This window comes from Dipteris shenzhenensis, chromosome 17 (genome assembly GCF_047967505.1).
Source record: "Dipteris shenzhenensis isolate YYH24624 ecotype China chromosome 17, Dip_SZ_1.0, whole genome shotgun sequence".
In the NCBI taxonomy this organism is placed as follows: Eukaryota; Viridiplantae; Streptophyta; class Polypodiopsida; order Gleicheniales; family Dipteridaceae; genus Dipteris; species Dipteris shenzhenensis.
In genome coordinates this window covers 50,610,112-50,624,783 of record NC_141612.1, presented here as the reverse complement: position 1 = coordinate 50,624,783, position 14,672 = coordinate 50,610,112, and the positions used below count along the sequence as shown (strand labels likewise).

Genomic DNA, 14,672 nt, shown 5'->3' with positions numbered 1-14,672 from the left:
TCTCCTCTACTAGGTCGGGTAAGCCTTTCCATCTAGCATCCTCCTGTCGATGAGAATAGTCAGCTGGAACATATAGGGCCTAGGCGGAGTTCCACACCGTCGCCGTAGGTAGCTGATCCGGAATCAGCTTCATCTAGGTGTCACTAGAGGTGCTATTAGTATCCTTTTTATCCAGGAACACAAGTTGGATGCCAGTGATTGCTCTAAGTCTGGCAAACTGCTTTCAGGACATACCTTCTGGTCGCCTGCTATGGGCACAAGGGGAGGTACTTGCATTTCGGTCTCTCCTTCTATTCTCCCCTTGGTTGCTGGTCATGGTATTATCTCCCCCTCTAGAGCTCAATGGATCATTATTTTGATTGGAGGGCGTAAGATTGGTCTTCTCAATCTTTATGCTCCCAACAACAGAGGGGAGCAGATCTCCTTTTGGAAGGAGTTACTCTGGTGGGCCCCCATTGCAGTTAGATCATTGGTACATGGTTGAGTTGCCATCAGAGAAAAAGAGAGGCAGACAGGGTGGAATTCATTCTTTGGAGAGGGCAGCCTGGGATGCCTTTCTTTTTCGGTACAGTGGCAGAGACACTTGGTTGGATGCTGCCTTTCATGTTATGCCACAGTCACTCCTGTATTCTTGGTCGAACAGGAGAATACACATGCCCATTCATGCACGTATTGACAGATTTTATGTAGACGATTGGGCACTTGACAGAGGAGGATTAATATGCATTTCTACTGGGGTTTCCACCTGAGATCATTTACCGATGGTGTTGCAGATCCTTGAGCCTCATCGAAGAGGACGTTCTGCCAGTGTCAGGATTCCGGATGCTTTTTATGTAGAGGAGAGCCTCATGGAGGATAGTTTACAGATTTGGGTTTGTGGCGAAAGCCATCAGTCTGCGGCTACAGGTTTTTCTTCCAGATTCGATTCATGACATGCAGACAGGGTTTGTTCATGAAAGAAGTATTTTTGATAATATTTTCTCATTTTGGGAGGCCTCAGAATGGGCCATGCAGAGCCGCGAGAGATTGGCCATTCTACTCTTGGACTTTGAGAAAGCTTATGACAGAGTAGATTGGGATTTTTTAGAGGGTACTCTATCTCGCTTTGGTTTTTCAGATGCATGGATTAGAGGAGTATCCTCTGTTTACAGATCAGCCCATATCCAGGTGCTCATTGGGGGGTAAGAGGGGACAGGTTTCAGATTTCCAGATCAGTCCGCCAAGGATGTCCTCTTGCCCCTTTTCTTTTTCTATTTGTGGCGGCAGCAATGAGTATCTACATTGGATCTCAAGCTGATATTTATGGGCTGAGGCTTCCTATCTGCCGGGAAGAAGAGCTCCTGGATAATAGTGAGTTGGCAGATGACACGGCTGTTTTTTGGGATGCCTCCTCCAGGACGCTTACTTTCTTCCGGACAGCCTTGGATTTATTTTGCACAGCTGCAGGTGCACACATTAATTGGCATAAATCCAATGGTTTTTGGATTTGCGATGATGACACCCCGGATTGGGGTATTGATTTTGGCTTCACTTGGGTACAGAGGGGCGTCTCCGTTAGATATTTGGGCTGCCAGGTTGGGGTGGGCATCTCTCCTTCACAACAGTTTGCTCCGGTGTTGGAGAGCATTAGAAGAAAGGTCCTTTTCTGGAGCTTAGCCAAACTTGACTTGGCTTCCAGGGTGGTGGTGGTTAACCAGGTTCTTCTAGCCATAGCTTGGTTTGTTTGCTCTTGTTGGTTCTACTCTGGGGATTATATCACTCAGCTTAAGAGGCCTGTACGAAAATTTTTATGGAGTGGTCTAGATGGCACATCTGATGTTACAGCCAGGGTGGCTTGGGAGACCTTGATTTTTCCTACAAGAGAAGGGGGTTTGAATATCATCGACCTGGATCTACAGTGCAGAGCTTTACTCTGCAAGGTCGTTGTGAGAGGACTTATGCCAGGGCAAGAGCCTTGGAAGGATTTCTTTATCAGATGCATACACTCTCGCACGCCCACTTCAGGAGAGGATTGGACACACAGTACTAGATGGGTTTTCACCACAGCCCACCTCAGATCTCCCTCTTCCCCTCTTATGGTTGCTATCCTAAAAGCATGGGCCAGCTTCAGGAGTACTCTTCGCAGGATTCCCCCATCCACCCGTGAAGAGATTGAAAGGCAGCCTATCATGTGGAATGACAGGATTTTGGATGAGCATGGCAGACCACTTGGAGCTTCTTCTTACATGCAGTGGCCAAGATGGGAGAGGGGCCTTGCATCTATTGTGGGAGCATAGAAAGCCTTCAGGAAGCTTCTTGCAGACCGACAGGCCCAGATGGTTCTTAATCTCAGAGGGAGTGCAGGGAGAGTCGGACAGATTGATGCAGCCTTGCCCTTGGATTAGGTGGACACAGATGACATGCCTATTACTTGCTCCACCTGGATGGGGGCATTTTCCAGACTGGGAGTTCCTTTACAGGTGATTGCTTTTCATGACACACATGAGGATGGGGCCATTTTCATTGATCTTAATTTAATTCCTGTCAAACAAATGAAGGGTTTAGTCTCCACTGTTGTTGCAAAGAGTGGGAGTTCCATTACAGCTTATAAACGAGCATCCACACCAATGCAGAATGCAAAAAACGCAAAATGATAGTACTAAGTACAACATAGTCAAGTCAGTGGTCGACTACATATCATCATCATCATCATCAAGACATCAGGGTGGATGAGGCAATGGAGGCATGAAATCGGCGATAGAGTGCTATCGGCTGCTCACGGGTGGGTCAGTGAAACCCTCCTCTGTGATATGCAAGCAATGATCCTTGTAGAAGTTGAGCTTCATTGGAAGCTCGCTCGGTCCCAGCCAGGTTCGGAATGTGTGTAGTTGTAAGAGATCCTCACGGATGACTTGGTTGACCTCGTGTGATAGCAGAGGAGAAAAGGGCACGTCCATACTGTACTGGAAGGGAGGGAGTCTATCCTTGTGGTGCCCTAGTCACTCAAACCATCTCTCTGTGCGTGCATACCAAGATCTCTTGTCACCTCCTATTGATAGTGCCATAGAGGAGGACAATGCTAGCCATGGTAGTCTGCTGCGCCCAGAAGTGTAGCCCCCATACTCCCTAACTCAATACATATACATGATGTCTTGAAATGCCGCATCTAGCTGTAATGGGGATGACCCAAACTTAGACTGAATGATTTGTTGAGGAACGGATGGCTTGCTGCAAATCATCCGCGATAGCATGAGAAGCTGTAGCCGCTCCACATGAGCCCACTCTATATCCGACAAATCTGGCCCCCAGCAAGGGCTGCCATACATCCCCGGACCAAGGAGTCAAAAAGCAGCCCCTTAGTCCATGGATCGTGAAAGTGCGAGTGGAAACATTGCCTCTCTAGTCTGGCCAATGAAGCGTATCCCCTGCCTAGGTGGGCCTGCATCGCAGGTCTCATAGTGAAGATGGGTCCGGAAAAGACAACCCCAAGATACGTGCATGATGAAATTATCTCAACAGGTGACTCATCAAACATGAATTGCTCCTGGTGCATGACGACTCGAGATGTATTGAAGATCACAGCCTTGGTTTTACCAAGGTTGCCCTTCAAATCATGAGACTCACAAAAAAACTGTAGTGCGTCAAGGTGTCTTTGGAGCCCCTCTGCTGAGGAAGACAAAAGTGCCACATCATCTGCATACAACAATATCCAAATCAGCGTGTCAACATGAGAGCATCCATCCCCCCTGTGTCTGCATCATTGTCTGGGGCTCGTCAATGTAGAGGCCAAACAAGGTAGGTGATAAAGGACATCCCTAATAGTGCTCATGATCTTGTTTGTCCACTCAGACCCTACCCAGACTCTGCCTAAGACTCTCTCGTAAAGTGCTCATGATCTCGTTTGTCCATCGTGACTTTGGCCGGACTCTGATAGAGAATAGAGGAGTGCAATGGCATCTCATCTCGAGGTTATTAGCATAGCATACATCTAAATTCTAGTCCTATCATAACATAAGAAAAGATGGCCTTTATTACATCAGTTTAAGACTGAGGGTCTTTGGGTATAGATTTGAAATCTTTAATTAATGCCAATCCATCTCGGTAAATTGTCCATTTTCCAGCTTTGTGTGTATCTTTTACTTTGGTAAGTGTGATACTCCTTTGTTTGAGCTGAGTTGGAGTGAGCTCCTTAGATATCCATACCTGTGTACTCTTCAGCTTGTTTGTCTGATGGAGAATCTTTACTCTTCTTGTCCTCTCATTGAAATAAACTTGTAGCTGTTTCCCCTTTTTTAGAGATACAACTAATGTCATTTGCATCCCATTCAACTTGTGCTATCTCCTTCTTGAGGCATGTGATTCTTTCCTTTTCATTGTATTCTTCATCATCTTCAAAAAAGCCAAGGCAATCTTCTGATACCCCTCCAATGCGTAGTATTTTCTTACTATACACTCTGGCTTCTTGTTCTTTTACTTCTAGATAACGACCGTCTTTATTGACTTTGTCATTGGCCACAATAATCATCTCTTGTTTCATCTCTTTGACTGTGGAGACAAGTGTTGGTGTTGGTGGAGACGTACTGCACTTTCGTATGACCTTTGCAATGGTTTCTTGCTTTCCATTTCCTTCACTTTCCGATCCAGAGCTGCATTCATAAGTCTGGGCTCTCTCACTTCTTGTTGTAGAAAATATATTTGCTCCTATGGTTGCTACCTTGGAAAAGTGCTGCACCTATTGCGAAATTGCTAACATCCATGTCAATCACAAACTCCTTATTAGGATCGACAATAATAGCTAGCATAGGTGCAAGACTTTGGAGAGTGCTGAATTCCCCACTTTTCAAGGGGAAAAGCACAAGACAAGTGCTGCCCCATGTAATGAAAGGCCACTTGGGCTAAAGGCATTAAAGGTGCCCCACTTCTAGAAGAAAAAACTCTTTTTGAAGAAAAGCTCTAAAGCCCGATTTTGGGAAAGCCAAGAAAGCTCCAGCTTTTGGAAACCAGGGAGGGCAGCTTTTAGGAAGTAGGTGCTTTCTAGCTACCCACCCCAGTCTATAAATTAAGGGCCTCTAGGCTCTCAGTTGTATTGAGAATTGTACCGAGACTCTGCTCCCTCGTGAACCACCTTGTACAAGAGATTTCTATTGTAGTAAAGACTGGTGCGGGGAGAAGGGGCCCTTATTTCTGCGCCCCCCTCCCCCCGCCCCCCCCCCCCCCCCCCGCCCCCCCCCCCCTCTCTCTCTCTCTCTCTCTCTCTCTCTCTCTCTCCCCATTCCTCAGCCCACCCTGCCATCCTTCTTCCTAGCCACCGCCTATCTACAGCCTAGCGCCTAGCCTAGGCCCCTGTCTTGACTCCTAGCCTATTGCCAAGCCCCCCGCCGCGTCGCCCTGACCTAGGCGTACACGGGAGCCCTGCTGTGTGTCGCGGATCAGCACGGGGGTGTCCTATCTGCTGCGCCTATACACCTATCTGCCAAAAGCCTCAAGGACCTGCCAAGAAAGCATACAAGAGACCTCGCATGGCCTGCAAGAGGCCCTGGTGACACCACAAACTGTTCGCCATTGCTCCACATCCAAGAAACCACCGCTCCAGGCCGAGAAAATGTTAGCAGATTCAAAAAAGTGTCCTGGCTGCTCCAAGAAAGTGCTTGGGCTGCAAGAAATACTAGAAGATCAAGACCAAGAGTCGAATCAATAGTCGAATCAACAAGAAAAGGGCAAAAGCGAAGCTTCAGCAACAACACAATGCACCATTGAAAGGGGAAAATGGAAGGAAGGACAACCAGGGTCCAGCACGCCTTAAGACCACTCCGGGCTGCAAACATATACAAGAATGTGAGGGAACAAATCACTTATGTATCCCTTTACTTTTTGTAAATAAACAGCTCACCAAGAACATCAAGATCCATGTAAGTCACAAGTTGCTGCACAATTTAGCATTGAATGTCAATGCTACCTGGTAAAATGTCTACAAGAGGCTACGAGGAAGATATTTGGGGAAAGCAAGCCTTGGCAACAGCCATGGCAGCCCTACCAAGAGGAACAGCCCACAAGGGTACCTCAGATGTGATCACTTGCCCAACAAGATATGCATTGCGCTGATAGAAAAAATTTGACAGCTTGCAGGCTACAAATGTGGCCTTGCAGGATGAGAAAGCTCTCGTGGACAAGACACTAGCCAAGATCAAGAAACAAGGAGGGAAAGTACAAGAAGGGAAGGAAAAGGCCAAGAAAGATGAATGGGAGAAGGAGAAGCAGGATGGGTAAATGAGAAAATCAAGCTACAAGATAAGGTGTAGGCACTTGGGATTGAATAATTGCAGCAAATGAAAGACATGCAAGCAACCTTAGAAGGGGGTAGCAAAGCCATGGAAGAGCTCAAAGCAGAGAATGCAACTCTCAAAAGAGAGATTGTCGCTATGCAGGCCACCATGAATGGTAAGCATGCTGAATTTACACAACAGCTCACAAGGGAAAGAAGAGATGCTTGAATGGACCACAGTGACAAAAAAGGAATCAAGAGGTAACCAAAATCAGCAGTAGCAGCCCCACCACCAGGTGTTCATATGGTGTACTTGGATCCTGTAAACACAGCCCCCAAGAAAGAGCTTTTTTTTGAGACCTTGTAAGAAGAGAAAAGGAGAACCAGCAAAGCACTAAATATCTTAGTGAGAGGCCTAACACTGGGACATACTCTAATGGCAGATGCCGAAATTTTATTCACTAAGATGGGTGTAAACCTCACGTGTGAGACAGCTTCGAGAGTTGGCAAAACAGAGGTACCTACAAGACCATTAGCGATGAAACCTCACGTGTGAGACAGCTTGGAGAGTTGGCAAAATGGAGGTACCTACAAGTCAATTAGTGATGAAACTCCAGAAAGCAATGAACATGTCTACCCTCATGAGCATGAGGACAGTGAAAGGGACTAACATATATCTAAATGAATGGCCTCACGCTCTTGCAGCAGGAACATAGAAGGGAAGGAATGGCACGTGTAATGGCAGCCAAAGAAGCAAGAAAAATGGCTGCCTATACAGAGATGGTAAAGTGATTATTGGGGAGAGAGCAAGGAGGAGAAAGAAGATGGGGAATTATGACGGTGTCGGACTGAAGGGCTAGGTGCACAAAGGGGGCTGAAAATAGCAGTGTGGAATTGCAATGGTACCCTTTGGTCTGATCTGGGGGTTTCTTTGGAAACATATACCGTCAGAGACATGGTGTTTTACACCGAGACTCATGAAAGCCCAGAAAGAGGGCTCCCCACAGCGATGGGTATATGTGGGAATCAGCCCATCGGAAGGAGATTGGGAGGTGTGGCTATCCTTTTCAGATTTCACTTGAGACCACTCATATCTGTCATCCGGAGAGAGGAGCATGCATGACATATGTGGGTGCGAATTCAGCTACCAGATACATGTTCGATTTTCATCGCAGTATGTTACTTTCCCCCAAACACATCATCTTATGCACGTGAAGTCACCACCGAGGGACAAGGCCCATAGGAGACTATCCATGACGACATCACGGAGTTCTCCAAACAGGGGGATATCCTTCTTCTTGGTGTCTTCAATGCATGCACTAGGGATAAACAGGTTGGCTTGCTTGGTTTTGATGCTTACTCCAATTGCAGTCCATTCATAAAAATCAGACTTGGGATGTTGTGGATTTGCCACCAGGTAAGAATGCCATAGGTACACGTTGGGTTTTCAAAGTCAAAAGAAAGCCAGATGGGTCCATTGATCGGTACAAGGCAAGGCTGGTTACAAAAGGATATGCTCAGAAAAAGGGCATAGATTATGAGGAGACTTTTGCTCCTACGTCCATAATGACGACCATCAGGTCAGTTATAGCAATGGCTGCAAATTTTGAATGGAATGTTCATCAGTTGGACATTAAAACCGCTTTCCTTAATGGAGACTTGTTGGAAGAGGTTTATGTCAAACCACCTCCGGGCTTTGAAATTTCAGGGAATGCACAGCTTTGTATGGATTGAAACAAGCCCTATGTGCATGGTATGCCAAAATTGATGCCTTTCTAACCAGCAAGGGGCTTTTTACATTTCTTTTTTGGGGATCTAGTTTATTCAAGAGAAACGTGGCATTGTTATGCCGCAGTCCAAGTATGTTCAAAAACTCTTGGACAGATTCAACATGCATGATTGCAAGCCTATGTCCACTCCCATGGAGCTGGGGCTGAAGCTTACAATGCATGATGTAGGTGAATCAATTGATGTCACACTCTATAGCCAGGCTGTTGGATGCTTCATTTATCTCTGCGATACACGACCTGATATTCAGTTTTCAGTTTCTCAGGTGAGCAGGTATATGCACAGCCCAAAGATTATGCATTAGCAGGTTGTAAAACGCATCTTCTGTTACTTGCAAGATACAAAGTCTTTTGGCAGATGCATGCTTACAGTGATGACTTAGATTGGGCTGGAGACTATGATACTAGGCAGTCCACCAGTAGGAATTGTTTCTTTCTAGGACATGCTTGCATTTCTTGGTTGAGCAAGAGACAATCTACAGTGGCTACCTCCTCATGTGGAGCTGAGTATAGGGCAGCTTTCTCAACGACAGTTGAATGTGTTTGACTGCGTTGTTTGTTTGCTGATCTTTGTCTTTCATTGGAGGGTCCTTCTTTTATTCTCACTGATAGTCAAAGTGCTATAGCAGTGGCAAAGAATCTTGTGTTTCATGCTCGCACGAAGCACATTGAGGTTCACTATCACTATGTCAGAGAGAAGTTGCATGCAGGAGAGATCAATATGATCTATGTGTCAACACATGAGAATGTTGCAGACATCTTCACTAAAGCACTTCCATGTGAAAAGTTTGAGGCATTTCGCAGTGCCCTGAACTTATCTCCTTTTGGTGATCGATCATTTCCTTGTACATGACATTGGCACTGTAGGGGGGTGTTAGAATTATTATATTCTAGCATTAAATGTAATAAGTAGGTTAGAGGCACTTTTCCCTCATTAGAGGTTTTTTCCTCTAACCAAGTTAGTTCACTAAGTACGGTTAGTGAAGGATAAGGTTTTGTTACTTAGACAAAACCTTTCCCTCTTCTTGTATTACTCACACTCTCCTCTTTCTCACAGTCCTACTATTGGTTGGGGGCTCTTATCGGAGGGGAAGCCGCCTATTCTCATCACAGATGTAGAGGTTTGGCACACATATGCATGCTCTCTCTATGGTGTCCCAGGGCAGACACCACCAGATATGTCCTCTATGCCCAGGCCCACTACGTGTCATTTGTTTACTTCTCTGACTTCATAATCGGAGATCACTAGATCATGAGGGACTATGCACTGAGCACTTTACACATGGGCAAAGGTCTTGACTTCGGCTCTATCACAATTGTTCAACCATGCTGTATGCCACAAGTTCCTACCTACCTAGAGCGCTATCGCCATTGTATCGATACACAAGGCAAGGGATCCCATGGACACTGGAAACTACCACACTCTTATGATTTTCCACACTTTAGCTAAGATTTGTGGATCGATACTAGAGAGGGAGATCAATAGCCACACAGAGGGACATGGACAATGGGCTTAGACTTTCAGAAGGCCTTCGACACTGTTCCATGTCCCGATTGATTAGGAGATTACAAGAGCTACCTCCTTCCAGAGGTCATGAGTTGGGGTGTGATGAGCCTGTGATAGAGAGCACTATCGGAGTGAAACAAGGCTGTCTCCTCTTACCGACTGTTTTCGAGCTCTATATTGATGAGATCACATCCTTTGTAGACCGCCTAGGAGGAGAGGGCTCACTACTGGCTGACTTGATGGTGCAGATACTGTTGTATGTAGATGATATAGTCCTTATATCATCCTCAACAAAGAGATTGCAGAAACACCTAGAGGCTTTGGAGGTGTTTTGTAGAGAGAGAGATCTGACTGTTAACCTTGGGAAGACCAAGGTTATGATCTTCAATACCTCATGAGCAGTGCTCCATAGACACAATTTCACTTCCCAGGTGAACCAGTGCATAGAGTGCAGTCCTACACGTACCTAGGGCCAGTGTTCATAGGGCGAGTCTTTACGATGGCTTATGCAGTTAGAGCACGACTCACATGGCGGCGGGGCGCCCTGGCCCACTAGAGAAACAGTACTTCCAGGCAGACTTCTAGGATCCATCGACGAGGAGCTGGCTTTTTGACCCTTTGGTGAGGCCATGTATGCACCACCTTTCTAGGGGAGTGACCTTTCGGCGACAGAGTTGAAGAGATTCAAGAGGCTGCAGGTGACTATGGGATCTAGGATGATTTGGAGTAAGCCTTCCGTCCCCCATCAGATCATACATGCATAGTTCGCCATGACACCTCTCCTGGTTGATGATGTCTTTCAGACAGTGGCATTCCTCCACAGAGTTTGGGCCTTATTGGATATAGGCCAAGAATAGGAAAGGAGAAGAGCTGGTGGAGGGGAGGAGGTGGGAGGAGGAGGAGATGGTGGAAGGGGCTAGGGAGCGGGCAGCAGAGAAGGCGAAAGGGGGGAGATGGTGAGGCAGTGGGAAAGCCAGGGGCAGCGGCAACAGCTCCCTCTTGATTCCTTCTCATTCAAGCTGGAGGGAGTGTCATGACAAGAGAAATGACTATTTTGTCATTAGTAGGCATTAAAGCATTATTACATTATAGTCCAATTTAATGGTGTGACATGTGTGCGTATTTATGATGGACACCTACAAATATTGGTATGGCGGTGGATCATTTGAGTAGATAGGGCCTGTTGAGCTGGAGCCACTGCTTCAGATGCATCAAATTGGGACATGTAACTCTTGTTTTATTAATAAAGATGTGCACCCACGTGGCTAGGTGCTAGTGGCAATAGGAAAGGGAGGGTGCATTAGAGTGCATTGAGTGGTAGATGCATGGGTTATAGGCAAGGGGTAGATCTAAATGGGAAGATGAAACTTGATTGATCTCAAGGGACATTGATGAAGGGGTATCCCCCTTCATTTGTGAATCTCACGTATCAATCTCTCTCACCTTGCATTCATCCAACATCTCTCTCCCACATGGCATGTAGGTCAAGAACAGGAAACAAGTTCTCTCACAAGGGCGCTCTTCCCCATTGGAGGGCCAATTAACATTCAAATTCTGCATGCATTGCACACATTTGCATTCTTGAAAAGTTTAGTTCTTTACAAGGAAGTTCTAAAGTCAGGAAGTGGCTGCATGCATTCGTGCATGGAGGAGTATTAGTGTGCAAGCACACATGCAACATGACGTGGCTGCATGCGTGCAAAAGCTTGTCCATTAGTGCTAAAACTATTCACTTACCTTTACTAACAGCCAACTTTAGTCCTGAAAGTACCTTTTAGACTAGTTTGAGTGGAGATTTAGCGTTGTGGACTGCTCCAGAAGGCAAGAAATCTTCGTGCCAAGCCTTGCACCACAAGCACACCACCATACATGCAGCGCACGTGTGCCCAATGCCCTCGTTTTTTGAGTTTTTTGAATTGCTGACTGCGCATTGTCTAGACTATTTTTTCTAAATCTAGCTTGCCTATTCTCCTAACTTGCGATCCATTCTTTTATAGCAATCGACCGTAGTAGTCAAGGAATTTCAAAATGGCAGGTTTCTAAACAGGTTTCGGGGTTTTGGAAACATTTCAAGGCCATGCTAAAACGTCTGTAAAAAGGTTTCACGTAATATAGGGTATTTAAATAAATAAATATGTATTTTTGGGTAACATTTTAGATTATTACCACCAGGAGTCCAATACTTGAAAAAAAGTCATGAAACATAGATTTGATATGTCACTTAGAACTTGCAATTTGAAACATATGATTAAAATCCATATATCTAATTTCTAAATCAGTTGGAATTTTAAAGTTGAAATGATGCTAATACTCCAATGCTGGTGGAAAATATCAAAAAGAGTACATGAAAGTACTAAAGTAATAAACTACTGAGGATGAATCTAAAACGCTGAATAAAATTTAGAGTCAAGAATGGAGACAGAGATAAGTGCTCATAAGTCATGACTCGTGAGATGTGAGGGCCGTCTCGAGCTGGCTGCTGCACCTGAACGGGCCAAAGCCTGATGGGATGCGCTGAAGGTTGATTTGATATGCTGGAATGGAGACAAAGATATGTGCTCATGAGTCATGACTCATGAGATGTGAGGGTCAACCTGAGCTGGCTGCTGCACCTAGATGGGCTGAAGCCTGATGTGACATGTTGAAGGTTGATTTGATATGCTGTAATCATGGAGCAGCAGTGATGGGCGGCGGAAACGATATGCAGAGGGCTTTTTCTCAAAATTGCTGCCGTTGAATGATTTTAGGAGTTTTTCTACATTTAGGGATTTTTTAGGGGCTCCAAAACACGCATTTCAGATCTGAAACATTTCAAAAGCGTTTCGTATGTTTCGGGCCTACTATGCAATCGACTAGCATTATTTGTGTGGTCCTCTTGGTTAACTCTTCTTTGAAATATTTCCGCAACTCCACTGATCTAAGGGATAGGAAAGCTTGAGGGGAATCGGTAGTGTCAACTTTGCTTCACTGAGTTTTATTTAGATCTGTATGACTCTATTAACAGGTCTCTATCTTGAAGATGAATTCTTCAAAGGTGTCTGGGATAAAGTACAAGCGGGGAATGCTCCTCTTGGTTGTAAGTTACGAGGATACTGCATTTGTAATGGTATGCTTTTAAAAAAAGGTAAGTTTTGTGTACCCAGGGTAAGAGATACAAGACGGCGCATTTGTTTGAATGTCATGACAGTGCTAGTGCTGGATATCTAGAGGTGGAGAGACCTTTTGATCTAGCCAAAATAACTTCTTTTGCCTAAGCTTTAGGTTGAATTGAACTATATGTTCAAAACTGTGAACAATGCGGCATGCCAAGTCAATAAAGCTAAGCGTTTGAGACGAGGTGAATTGTTGCATCCATTGGAATTACTTGAAAATAAATGGCTACTTACTAAATTAGCTGGATTTATATCAACAAGAGAGACTGTTAGCCACACAACTTGCTCATTTGTTTGTTGAGAACTTGTTTAGCCTATATGACTTATCCACTGAAATAGTCAGTGATAGAGAAGCTAAGTTTACTAGGCATTTCTGGCGGCGGGCTATGTTCAACAAACTGAACAGTCTGCGCAGCATGAGTTTCGCTGATCATGCAAATTGGATGGATAGACCGAGGGTCAATTAGACTTTAGAAGACATGTTGAGAGCATGTCTCCCTAAGGTAATCTAATTGGGAATTGCTTGAATTTGCTTACAAGGGTGCTTAGAACCAATAACCTGAAACAATCCATCCATGCTGATGTATGGATACCAGCCTACTGTAGGCTAAAGCAAGCAATGGAAGCTCAAAAACGGAGGTAAGAAGGAGAAAAATGAGATGCTTTAATGAATTGCTGCAAAACTGAGAGTGGAGGCTCAAGAGAGAGCCAACATAACAAAACTCTAGGGCTAAATGCCCTAACTAGACTAAGTGTCCTAATTGACCTAGGTGGTACATGTACTAACTGTACTAACACTAGGCCTACAAGAGACATACCAAGGAATAAGAGGCACTTATCGATAGCCCATAGAATGGCCTACAAACCCCCCTCCATGGTATGGGCTGAAGTATCCTGGACATGACTCAGGATACCTGAATACTTAATGTCATGGTTGCACATGCTCATCCTGTAGGGATATAGCAACCTATGACTGTACAGAGTACAACAGATCAAGTCACAAAAGGTACTAAGTTTAAAGCTTGCCGAAAAGCTTCAAACCTAGGTCGAGGTAGAGCCTTCGTAAAAAGATATGCCAAGTTTCTCAGTGGGAACATAAGGCAACTGAATATCACCTGCTGATAATCTATCTCTGACATAGTGATAGTGAACCTCAATATGCTTTGTGCGAGCATGGAGAACATGATTCCGTGCAACAGCCAAAGCACTCTGACTATCAGTGAAGATGACAGTAGGAGCAGTCTGACATGCATAAAGATTTGCAAGTAACTTCCGAAGCCAAACACACTCCACTGTAGCTGTAAAAGCTGATATGTACTCAGCTTCACAGCTAGAAGTAGCAATTGTACTTTGCTTCTTGCTGAACCAAGAAATGCATAAGTTATAAGCATGAAATAGCTGCCACTATGTGACACACGGGTGGCAGAACAGCTAGCCCAATCACTATCTGTGGATCCATGCATAACAAGTGAAGAATCAGCCTCATAAAGGAGGCCCAAATGCTGAGTGCCTTTGAGATACCTGAAGACACGCTTCACGGCATGCCAATGGTGCGTAGAGGGGCTGTGCATATATCCGCTCAACTGTGAGACAGCATATTGTAAATCAGGCCGTGTATGGCATAAGTAAATCAAACAACCAACTGCCTGCTGATAGAGAGTGATATCACATGCACCGCTGCCATCCTCAGAAGAGATGTGAAAACTAGGCTCTAATGCTGTGGATACTGGCTTGCAATCCTCAAATTGAAAACGCTGCAAAAGCTGTCCAATATACTTGGATTGTGACATCAAATTGCCCCCCTCACTACTAGCAAATTGGACGCCCAGGTAGTAGTGCAAAAGACCAAGATCAGACATAGCAAATGTCTTCTGCAAATTAAGCTTAGAATCTGCAATTTGCTTAGCATGTGTCCCAGTCACAAGCATGTCATCCACATAAAGGATTAAAATCAGTAAATATGTCCCACTCTTGTGGATGTAAAG

At 45.0% G+C, this 14,672-nt stretch overlaps 1 protein-coding gene across 3 annotated transcripts in view; it reads left to right on the top strand.

The window, feature by feature from the left end:
- RAD4 (DNA repair protein Rad4 family) overlaps window positions 1-14,672 on the top strand; it is a 122,335-nt gene that overhangs the window by 90,473 nt on the left and 17,190 nt on the right. The window lies entirely within an intron of this gene.